This window comes from Eulemur rufifrons, chromosome 1, assembly GCF_041146395.1.
Source record: "Eulemur rufifrons isolate Redbay chromosome 1, OSU_ERuf_1, whole genome shotgun sequence".
Taxonomy (NCBI): Eukaryota; Metazoa; Chordata; class Mammalia; order Primates; family Lemuridae; genus Eulemur; species Eulemur rufifrons.
Window position 1 is genome coordinate 73738452 of NC_090983.1, and position 11890 is coordinate 73750341.

General features: G+C 42.0%; 1 protein-coding gene across 1 annotated transcript in view; it reads right to left on the reverse strand.

Annotated features, from left to right (window-relative positions):
- The window catches only part of LYPD6B (LY6/PLAUR domain containing 6B), a 128727-nt gene extending 123314 nt beyond the window's left edge, over window positions 1-5413 (reverse strand). The window contains exon 1 of the mRNA XM_069472880.1: window positions 5339-5413. The gene's annotated coding sequence lies outside the window, so the exon portion shown is untranslated. The remainder of the gene's footprint in view (window positions 1-5338) is intronic.
- Between the last annotated feature and the right edge of the window lie 6477 nt (window positions 5414-11890).

The following is an 11890-nucleotide window of genomic DNA, read 5'->3' on the forward strand; positions in this document are numbered from 1 at the left end:
TGCAATGCATGAACCTTACCTGCATCCTAGTACTGAACAAAGCTATAAGATGTTTTTCAAATAAGTAGGGAAATTTGGAAATGTACTAGATGGTAGATGATAAAACAGAATCATCGTTAATTTTCTTAGGTGCCGTATTGCATTATGGTAATGTAGGAAAAATGTCTTTATTCTTAGGAGATGCATTCTGAAGTATTTAGGGGTGAAATGCCATGATGTCTGAAACTTGAGAGAGAGTGACAGAAGAGCAGGTATAGCAAAACGCTAACTAACTGTTTGCTAGTGCAGCATGCAGGCACGGTATGCATGAAGCGCTTTCCTTTTTCAGTAACTGTTCTGCAGTTATGCCCTACTGTGCTGTTTTCTTACTGTTAAAGGGTACTTAGTCCAGTATCTCTAGCCTGGAGACATGGGTTTCTGCATTGGCTTCGTTATCTGACAGCAGGAACATCTGCTCCATGTGCTCGCATTGGGTTTCCTTTCCAGAGGCACACCCAGGTGCAGCCAGGCAGTGAGAAAGCTGTTCCACACCCTGAATTCCTTATTTCCTACAGGCAACGGGGTAGAAAGGGAGGCCTGAATTATGGTCGTGGCCAGCCAGGTTCAGCGGACAAGCTTTTCCAGCTGCCGTGCTGCATGGTGATTATTAACCATACAAAGGAAGTCCACCCAACCTGGGCCCTCCACTGGCACAAGAAAAATCCCAAATAATTTCAAAGAATAACAATGCCAAGCACAGCTCCTGAGTACTTACTACATGCCAGATACCATTCTAAATGCTTTACATGTATCATAATTCATGGATTTCCAGATGGGCTTTAATCTCTACCACCTTAAGTACTACTATCAAGTACTGAATAAAACACTCATTGTAGGCAAAGACAAAAAGAAAAAAAACCTATAATTCACATTCAGAAGGCTAAGTCATCTTTGCTAGAAAAAGCAAAAAATTGGTTCTGGGGGTGGGAAGAAGTTCACTGTTTCTCTCCTAAAAAGAACAATTTATGCAAATCCCCCCTCGTATTGCAAGGCTAGGCATCCATAACCATCTACCATGAGAAAGAATGTATCACAGTCAAAATCACACTTTGCTTCCTGACGTGGAGTCTGCCTATCACAGCAATCAAACCCAGAGAAGCAAAGATATATGACCTCATCCAGTCGTGGCTCCCAGGGCATCTCTAATTGAGGGCACCCCTAATTGACCAGCCGGCTGCATTGCCATTGCTCAGATCTCTCTTTTCACACGTTAGTGTTACAATGTTCAAAAGACTCAACCAGATGTTTGCCTCCTCAAAGTTACTGCAGATAGTGATTAAGGGGAAAATAAGCTTCAAATATCCCATGAAGATAGAATAAAGAGGAGTGCGGAGACCTGCAAACACCAAGAAAGTTAAGTAGGCATTTGAATCTTTGCAAGTGGCAAATGAATTATATGAATGTGTTAAAAAGAGAAGTGTGGGAAACCATTCAGAAAGTGACTCCAGTATTGACACAGTAGCTATATAGAAGACAGTATTTTTCATTCATAAAGTAGGAAGGCTATACCGAAATATCATACAACAATTAGAATAAATGAACTACAACTATAGGCAACAACATGGATGAAACCTCACATAATGTTGACTGAAAGAAGTCAGACACTAAAAAGTACATACTATAGGACTATGTGATATTTAATTTTTTTAATTTTAAAAACATGTAAGGCCGGGCGCGGTGGCTCACGCCTGTAATCCTAGCACTCTGGGGGGCCGAGGTGGGCGGATCGTTTGAGCTCAGGAGTTCAAGACCAGCCTGAGCAAGAGCGAGACCCCATCTCTACTAAAAATAGAAAGAAATTATATGGACAGCTAAAAATATATATAGAAAAAATTAGCCGGGCATGGTGGTGCATGCCTGTAGTCCCAGCTACTCGGGAGGCTGAGACAGGAGGATCCCTTGAGCTCAGGAGTTTGAGGTTGCTGTGAGCTAGGCTGACGCCATGGCACTCACTCTAGCCTGGGCAACAAAGTGAGACTCTGTCTCAAAAAAAAAAAAACAAAAAAAAAAACATGTAAATATATTCTAAAATATGTATATAAAATCCAAAATGAGCAAAAAAAAAAAATGATGCTGATAGAATTCAGAATAGCAAGAAGGGTGTAATGACAAGAAGGTGTGACAGAGGCAGTTGCTGGTCAGATTCTATTGCTTGATAGGGGTGCCAGTTACACAGGTATGTTCAGTGTGTCAAAATTCATTGACCTGTATTCTTATATATGCATTTTTCCATATGCATGTCATACTTCAATAAAAAGTTTAATTCAAAAATATGAAAACAATCCTCCTCCACCCAGAGATCTCTGAAACAACCTCAGAAATGGTGGTTATTACACAAAATCCTAGACTTAAGGAAAGCGAAGAGCTCAAGGCAATCAGAGCCAACATCTAAGTCTACAGGTAATGTGAAATTAGACACAGTCCCTGCAACAGCCATACAAATAGCTCTGCAGACATTAGCAAGAATGGCTGGCGGAAGTAATTACAAAGGCCTTTGATCTTCTATTATAGCTTCTATCTGGGATCTCAAAGAAGCCAGGAAACAAACAAGGCTCCCAGCCCTCTGACAGAGCTCCTGTGTTGCCATCTGTTTACAGCACCAGGCCTGGAGCCAGTCCCCTCTGCATGGTAGCAGCTAAATTCAAGAAAGGACCTAGAGGTCACTAATGTCCTGATGTGAAGACTTCATGACTTAAACCAGACTCCACATAAGTTCACTTCTGTCTACTCTCTGTAACAGGATTCCAGTCAGAAAGCAAATCTACATGTCCCACGTTGGCGTTTTCTAATATACTGGATTCTTAAAAGCGAGGCAGAATAGAGAACTTGAGAGAAGTAGAGCAGCCTGCCATGTCAGACCTCCCCATCCCAGCTGACCTTTTTGCTCACTGTATGCGTTGAATTGTGTCCTCTCCCAATGCACACGTTGCAGTTCTAATCCCCAGTACCCTAGAGCATGACCTTATTTGGAAAGAAGTTCACTGCAGATGCAGTTAGTTAAAATGAGGTCATGCTGGAGTAGGGAGGGCCCCTAATCCAACATGTCTGGTGCCTTTATAAGAAGGGTAAATTTGACACAGACACACACACACACACAGGGAGGATGCCATGTGAAACTGGAGTTATGTGGCCATAAGCTAAGGAGGCACCAGAAGCCAGAAGAGAGGCCTGGAACAAATCCTTCCCTAGGGCCTCCACAGGGAGCCCAGCCCTGCCATCGCCTCCATTTCAATCTAGCTCATTTCAATCTAGCTCAGGAACTGCTTCAGCCACCTAAGCCACCAGTTTGTTGCTTTAATAGCTGTAACAAAATAATACACCTGCACAGACCCCTCTGGCAATGTTGGCAAACAAAGCAGTGCTGTCCTTATCTTAGAGATAAAGAGAAAACAGAGAGGTAAAGCAGATGACCTTAAATCACAAAGCTACCTACTGACTGAGTTCAGAATGCAGGAATCAAGACAAATTCTGCCACAGAAGTGGTGAGGAGTAAAGCATGAAAGAAACTCCCTTTCCCTGGAGGCCTGCTAACCCCTCTGTCTGGGCTGGCTTAGAATGCCTCTGTCTAAAGGGAATTGTAGGGGCTAAAGTCCATCCTGGAAGGTGCCTCCTAGCCCCACAAATCTAAGCCAACACCAGCACACCTTCCCCTATAGACCTGTAATTCCCACTGTGGGAATGAATTACTTTTCAAATGCCTGAGTCTGCTAATAAGAATGTAGTTACCGAAAATGAGGCAAGAAAAAAAGAGAATATGAATAGAAATGGCATTTTAATAAGTAATGAGACTTCAAGGGAGGCTGGCAGTTTAGAATCACTTCTGAACTTTAATACAGAATTAATCTACGTTGTCTTCTAAAAACATCAGTCCAGCAGAAACCTTGCACAACAGTGTCCATTTCAAAGGCAGCCACAGAAAATAAAAAGGAACCTCTAAGAGCAATCAGTGTTAAGGCAGGTTTTATGAATTGCTCTCTGGTATATGCCAGCTATGGCTAAAATCCAAATTACATTAAACATCAGTAAGATCCAGATTAAGTTTAATATTAGCAGGAAAAGCATGGCTAGAGTTAAATTCTATGAAATAGAAATGCTCTCATTTGAGAAATATCAATTAGGCACCTGCTGTATTCCGGATACCAGTCCCAGCACAGAGAGTTAGACCAGTGGGGAACAAAACAGTCAGAACCGAGCTCACAAACTGGAGTCCAGAGGTAACTCACACCATGGTAATATTTGTTGGTCTTAAAGGTGAAAATTTCATGTTAACAGTCTTAGAAATTTCTATTTGTTCTTCCAAGTTTCAAAGTTAGCCAGACCTCCATGATGATCTTTGAAGTTAGCAGCAAAGGCTGGGTTTTGCGCGCACCTTAGCTACACTGCATGGGAAGAGCGTTCCCCTTTGTGCGGTGCAGCAACCACGGAAGCAGACCAGGACACGGCGTGGGAAAACCAAGGTCACTGAATTGATCCCCAAAGGACCAGGGAACATCAAGAAGACTGTACTCTTTATCTTGGTGACAAGTTTCAAGCCATCGGTTTACAGAAAGGGATTATACCTCCAAAATACTCAGAGACAATCCATGCAAAGCATTTCATGAGCAGAGAGGGAAGCAAAAGCCAATACATACAAAGATCCTATTGCGGCCAGAAACACTCAGGCCTCTGCCCAGGGCTCACGGCACCTTCCAGAGGGAGGCAGGGCTGCAAGGTAATAGCAGCATTCCCTCTGCTGCTATGGACGGGACTCCCTCAGTCCTTCAGGGACCCTCCCTTGGCCTGACAATGTGGCACTGTGACCTGACACTGTTCCCCTGACTTCCAGGGGAACTATCACACTCCTTGTGTGAATTCTAAGAGCTCCCTTTCCTACTGAGGACTGAGCAGTTCAGCAACAGCCCCCTTTAGGAAGCCTGCCCTTCAGGAAGCAGCAGCAGTGGCTTCAAGGAGGCAACTCAGCTCCAGCCCAAAGCTGCACCATTAAGACTTGATGCCATTCCAACTCACCTTCTTTCTCCATGACATCAGATCACTTTCAGCCAAATGACAAATTGAAGAATAGATGCCAGTGTGATTAACTTCCATTTTTACGTTATTAAATGTGCACTTGTCCGTGAAAAAGATTCCTGGCGCTTGCCAGGACCAGGGCTGGCACACCGTGCTCATGGGTTGAGTCTTCACTGTGGCACAGGCAAGCTTAAAATTGAGGCAATTACAGTTGCATGTGTTCACGTGCATACGCTCAGCTCACCGACTTTACGGAACAAGATACCGTACATGAAAAAGTAGGGGCGAAAACCTTCAAAGCTACTCTCTTCAAATCACTTTTCAAACAGGCTGAAAACAAACACTTTGAAGAGCTGCTCCGGCAGAGTTCCTGGGGAATTTTTAAAAACCATGGTTCCCATTTTGTATTACATGCCACATTGTCTTTAGCAAGAAATGGAAATGTATAAAAATGAAGTTTCCAAATGTGAAGGAAACATACTTTCAGAGTTAATCTATTATGTCCAAGCGGCTGTTTAAAGCATGTGGAAAACAAAGCCTTCACCTCCCCAGGCTGCAGAGAGCTAGTACATTCCACTGCCCCCCAGGTTTTCTATAAAGGCAGGGCTGGGGGCCGCTTGTGCTCTGGGCACACCCCCAGTCGGATCTTTTGCCTTGTCTTTTTAAAGTTATAAGCAACTTCCTGGGAATTAAAAATGAGCCGCAGGGGCATTCTGTGGCATTTTACAAGCCACTGATCACTAAGTCATCCGTCCATGCCAGCAGCAGGCACTTTGGCTAACGCCAGAGGCACAGTTTGTCATCACTGCAAATTACAAATACCAAGAGCACATGGGGGGTGGGGGGCTGCAAACTCTGCACATCCTAGGTTAGGAATGTTTTCACTTCTCCCTATTAAGAGTTACCTCCTTGTCTCCTCCCCACATAACCAACTCCAACCCCAGCACACCTTAACCTTGACACTACACAGCTACAGAATTTACAAAAATGCCTTGAACACCTCAGGTTTAAAGCATTCATCATTAATATCCTCCATTGAATAAAGGCAACCAAGTTTTCTAACCATTTTCAACTCTTGCTCTTTTTTTTTCTGTTTGAAGTGAAGATTTTTCCTCTCCTTTTTAAGGTAATATAGACTCATTGTAGCTTATATATTAGATCCAGAATGGTTTTTTAAAATTTCATTGCATATACACTATCACCATTACATTTCCTTCTTGTCTTTTTTTCCATAGAATTGTATTCTGCTTCATACCTAATTTAAAATATATCGTAAGTATTATCTTAGCCGTAAAATGGCCCATCATATGCATGTAGTACCATAATTTATTAATCCATTCCCTTCTTGTTAGACAACTCACTTGCAAGTTTTCTTTATTATAAATTACAAAAGAATACCTTCATGCCAAATCCTTTTCTGGATGTCAAGCATTTCCTTGGAAATCGTTTTCTAGACTTAGAATTACTCTAGGTGTGAGTAATTACTCAGGTGGGCAAATTATTTTAAAGCTTTCAATGATACACTGCCAAAGGGTTCTCATTCTTTTCAGTGCTAAGTCATATGAATAACATTTCACTTTCCCACACTCAAAATCCATTCTCCCCTCTTCCCTAGAGTCTTCCCCACGATGACTCCTGCTTCTGCCCCATCAGCAGGGGAACAGGCCCCAAGGTCAGAGCTTAACTGGTCTCACTTGTAAGAGTTGGGGTTGTCTGAATTTGCTTTAGTTTCTGCCTGTTGTCACTCATCCTCCAACACCGCTACAACACAGCCAGGAAAGTACTCTACTAACAGTGTTTTTAAAGACGAATTGCATATTTATTTAGCTCACCTGCTTTTTAGAATATAAGACATTTAGTGATTAGAAACATTTGTTTAAGTGTCTATGAAAAAAAAGCAAAACGGAACAAAACTAAGATAGTTCTATGACCAACTTTCTAATTTCTTTCTTTGTAATGTTTTCTACAAACTTGAAGTCAAACTCAGGTCACAGTCAAATTATTCACATTAGTTACAGGTTCTTCTATCAGAGGAGCTTTCTGGAATTTCTGTCCTCTATTCCTTCACTTACACAAAATGAACAAGTTTCCTTTTTTTCTTTTTAACTTGAGAAGTTTGACAATTTTTAAAGAGTTTAAAATTATGTTTATTGGCTGTTTTATTTTTCTAGTATCCCAGGAACTATTTAATTCTATCACATTAACTGACATAAAGCAAGTATAAATCGCTAGAAATGTGAAGTTCAATAAGATGTACACACTGCGAAACAAAATACAAAAACCACAACCATAAACATATAAGTCCATCAAAATAGAGGTGGTCAATTTAAACTTGACTGGCTGTTTCTACATTTTTCTATTAATATTTGTTTACTACTTATCCAATCAGGACCAGTACCGACCCACAAGGAAGCAGCAGAAAATGCCAAAGATTTAAGAACAATTTATGAAAAGGGAGGGAAAGAGACAGGGATGAAGATTTATGAATTTAAAAATCAAAAGCATCCAGAATATACAAGAAACTCAAACAACTCAACAACAACAACAACAACAACACCAACAACAAAAAAATCCCCTTAAAAAGTAGGCTAAGGACATGAATAGACATTTTTCAAAAGAAGACAAATGGCCAATAAGCATATGAAAAAATGCTCAACTTTACTAATCATCAGAGAAATGAGAATTAAAACCACAGTGAGATACCATCGTACATTAGTCAGAATGGCTATTATTAAAAGGAAAAAAAATAATAGATGTTGGTGAGGATTCAGAGAAAAGGAATTCTTATATCCTGTTGGTGGGAACATAAATTAGTGCAACCTCTATGGAAAATAGTATGGAGATTTCTCAAAGAACTAAAAACAGAACTACCATACGACCCAGCAATCCCACTACTAAGGAAAAGAAATCATTGTACCAAAAAGATACTGCACCCATATGTTTATCACAGCACTATCCACAATAGCAAAGATATGGAATCAACCTAAGCGTCCATCAACAGATGAATGGATAAAGAAAATGTGGTACATATACACAATGGAATACTATTCAGCCATAGAAATAACAAAATCATGCCTTTTGCAGCAACATGGATGGAACTGGAGGCCATTATCTTAAAAACGTGGACACAGAAAGACAAATACTGCATTTTCTCACTTATAAGTGGGAGCTAAATAATATGCACACATGGACATAGAGTGTGGGACGATGGACAGTGGAGACTTGGAGGGTCGGGGGGTGGGAGAGGGGTGGAGGATGAGACATTACTTAATGGGTACAAAGTCTGCCAATTACTCCAGTGATGGATACGCTAAAAACCCTAACTTCACCACTACGTCATACATCCAAGTAACAAAATTACACTTGTACCCCCTAAATTTATACAAATAAAAATAAACAATTTTCTTAAATAAAAAGCACAAAGTATATACAGCACCTTAATCTGTGGTTGCAAACTAGGAAAAAATCACCATCATTTAATTTTAGCAACAAAGCAGGTCTTGGAATAATGAAGAGGAGTAGAGCTTTACTTCCAAGACACTCTCTTCCTTTCTTCATTCCATGTGGGCCTCACGGTCACTCTGCCACCTGAGGCCAATGCTGTGAAAATGACAGATAACAGTGGTTTCTCAAACTCCCACATGCCTCTAAGTTACCTGCCAATATATAAAATGCTGATTCTGATTCAGGTCTGGGCTGAGACCTGAGATTCTGCATTCTAACAAGCTCCCAGGTGACATTAGCACTGCTAGTCTGAGGACCAAATTCTGTGTAGCAAATACATACACTACAGCATCTAGGAATTTTGTAATCATTGGATTTATAACAAAGTTTCTAAAATACAGCTGTAAGTGATTGATTGACTCACTGTGTTTTATGAAATACAAAGTCCTTAAAAAGAGAAAAGGCATCTTGTTTTTCCTTAAGACTGTTAACCCTGACTGAGCACACTGTATGGTATATTCACAAAATATATAAGAAACTGGGAATATGGGTTGCCGTGAGGAAAAAAACCAGCTGATTGAAGGAGGAGGGGTCGGAGGGGGATTTTCACTGTATATTCTTTTGCAGCTTTTAAATGTTGAAACATATGATTGAATTACCTATGTCTTTTAAAATTTTAAAGCATTTCATAGGACATTCTGGAAACTCAATAAATGTTAACTGAAATTAATCCATTTCCCAGGAAAGGAAGTGGTAGGCCCGGGGAGACCACTTACGTTAAATGAGTTAGCATTTTTCTTCAAAAAGGGAACATCCTTTCATTCAGCCACCTTCTGGGATCATGCCAATATTATATTCTTATTATACTAACACTTTTTCATCCTGATTACTCTTCTCTGAGACTGGAAGGGCCCAACAGCATACCTTGATTCACAATAGATTGGGAAAAGCCTCTATGAGTGTCCCTAGAAGTCAGGGTCCTATTGCTGATGGCAGGGAGAAAACTGCAGAGAACTTTATCATCTCAACCTCTGCTCTGTACGTTTGAGAATCAGGCCTATTTGTGCTATAATTGTTCCAGTTGGTGACATTAAAAGTTGGTGTTTTAGATCTAAACAGAAGTAACTGCAACTAAAATCAGAAACCGAAGGAGCGAACAAGTGAGAGAGATCAAGAGTGTGTGTGTGCACTTGTGTCATCGCAGAAGTGACCCTACGGCCAACCCTTCCGGTAAACATTAGCCAGACCATCTGACCTGGACCCATGTTGACCCAGCCCCACCTGTACACTCCCAGGTCTCCACAGCAGACATGTTCCTCTTTACATAACTTGGTCACGTCTTGGCTATAACACTCTCTGAAAGCACCAGTTGCATTTGCAGCTTCTGCATTAGTAATCATCCTGAAATGCTCGTCTGGGTTCTGATTTTCTGTTGAGTCACCATAAGCCAATTGGATCATGGTCTGCTGAGGCTTCCTTCCCCAGACCCCTCACTTCTGTCCTTCTCCATTTGCATGGCCGTCACACTGGTCTGAGTCTCCACATCCTTCCCTGGGTCACTGTCCTCTCCCTTTTGGGTTTGGCCTGCACTTATAACTCAGTGAGTCAGCAACGTGTGCTAAAGGGAAAGACCATAGACAGCGGACCAGCCAGAGGGAACCCGAGTGCCATCGTCCTGCCCGAGGTCCAACCCGTGTCTACAGAAGCGGGGTCACCCATGCCTGCTTGAGTCTCCAAGTCTGTTATCCCAGGAGACACGGCAGTGGGAGGACGATAACCGGAAAAGGAGGCCTCAGCAGTACGGTGGATCTTCCCGATTCTCCACTCAGCACAGAGCCCCCAACAGCTGCAGGACATAGCCCAGAACCAACACCAACTCCAGCAGCACAGGGGTGGGCTTGGACAGGACGCCGGCAAGAACACGGCAGATCCCAGGGCCCAGCCAGTGAAAAGCTAGAGGACCTCTAACCATCCAGGGCTGGAGATAGCAGTTACAGACGCCAGCCTGCCATTCCACTCACTCAAAACCCCCAATAGCTCCTCCTACATCACCATTATCATTGTCATTAAAACCAATAGTGACTGGGCACACATTACCCCTGAAGACATCACCTCTTCTTAGCATCCTTCCTGCTCACTCTTCTCCAGCCACTTGGTTCCTCCTCGATGTTCCTTGAACAAACTAGGTACATTGCTACCCCGGAGCCTTTGCACTTGCTGTTCCCTCTGCCTAGAAGGCTCTTCCCACAGGTAACTTCACGGCATTTTCTTTCTCATCCTTCGATCTTCACTCAAGAGTCTGTCTTTCTGGACCACCCTATTTAGAATCCCTCCACCACCCCAGCGTTCTCCTCCTTTTCCTGTGTTGTTTTTATAGCACTTATCACATTGACATTCAGTGTCAGTGTTTTACTTATGTGCTTGCCTCTTGTCCCCTTCACAAGAGGCACATGTGCTGGGAGTCTAGAAAGGAAATAACTTTTAAGAAAAAGAAAAGATGTTACTAGCAAAACAACCAATGCCCATTATGTCCTTCTTCTTCTCCCCATGACATAGCCACTTGCTTCCCCAGTGCTGTATTTGACCTTTGACACCTAGAGTGAGCGACCTCCTCCTCGAGGTTCCCCTTTGTGCCTCTGCTTCCCTGGTCTTCCCTTTCTCCAAACTTCCACAGCATTGTCTCTTCCATGTAAAGCTTCACACTAACCAATAACGCCTGCCCTGTTGGGCTACTGGGAGAACAACTTAATTCATGCTTAGAAAAGCACAAGGACAGTGCTCAGCCCTAAGTGTCCAGTAAGTCACAGCCATTATTATTATTTAGTGTATGTACCTAGTATCACATATACTGACTGATTCAAGTCTTAATGCTACAGCTAGATTATAAGCAAATCAAGGGCAGAGATCTTATCCTATATTTTGAAATCCCCTGGAATACTTAATACAGGTTTTTAATGATTATTTGACAACTGATTGGAACAAAGGATTTCAACTTTTAAAGATTCATTTGAAAACCCTTAGAACCTCTATTTAAACAGTGATTCCAATCCTGTGCCTCTCCCAGGACTGACCTGGTGTGCAAATACAGCAAATCCTCGAAAATGGCAGTTATAATAGGAACTTTGCTATGGCATGAACAGCAAAGCCAAAATACTATACAAAAGATCAAACAAATATTGACTCAAAGAATTTTCCCCAAGGCAACTGTTATAGTCTTATCTTGAATAGAATGTTTGCACAGTTAATTAAGTATTGCTATGGACTCAGCAAAATCCCAGGCAGACCCTGCCAAGCCGAGTTGTACATTCCCACCATCTTATCACTGTTTACAAAGCCACACACAAGTCCCTTTCCTCCCATCCCCTCACCTATCAGTACTGCTAATGCCGGGTGTGGGATT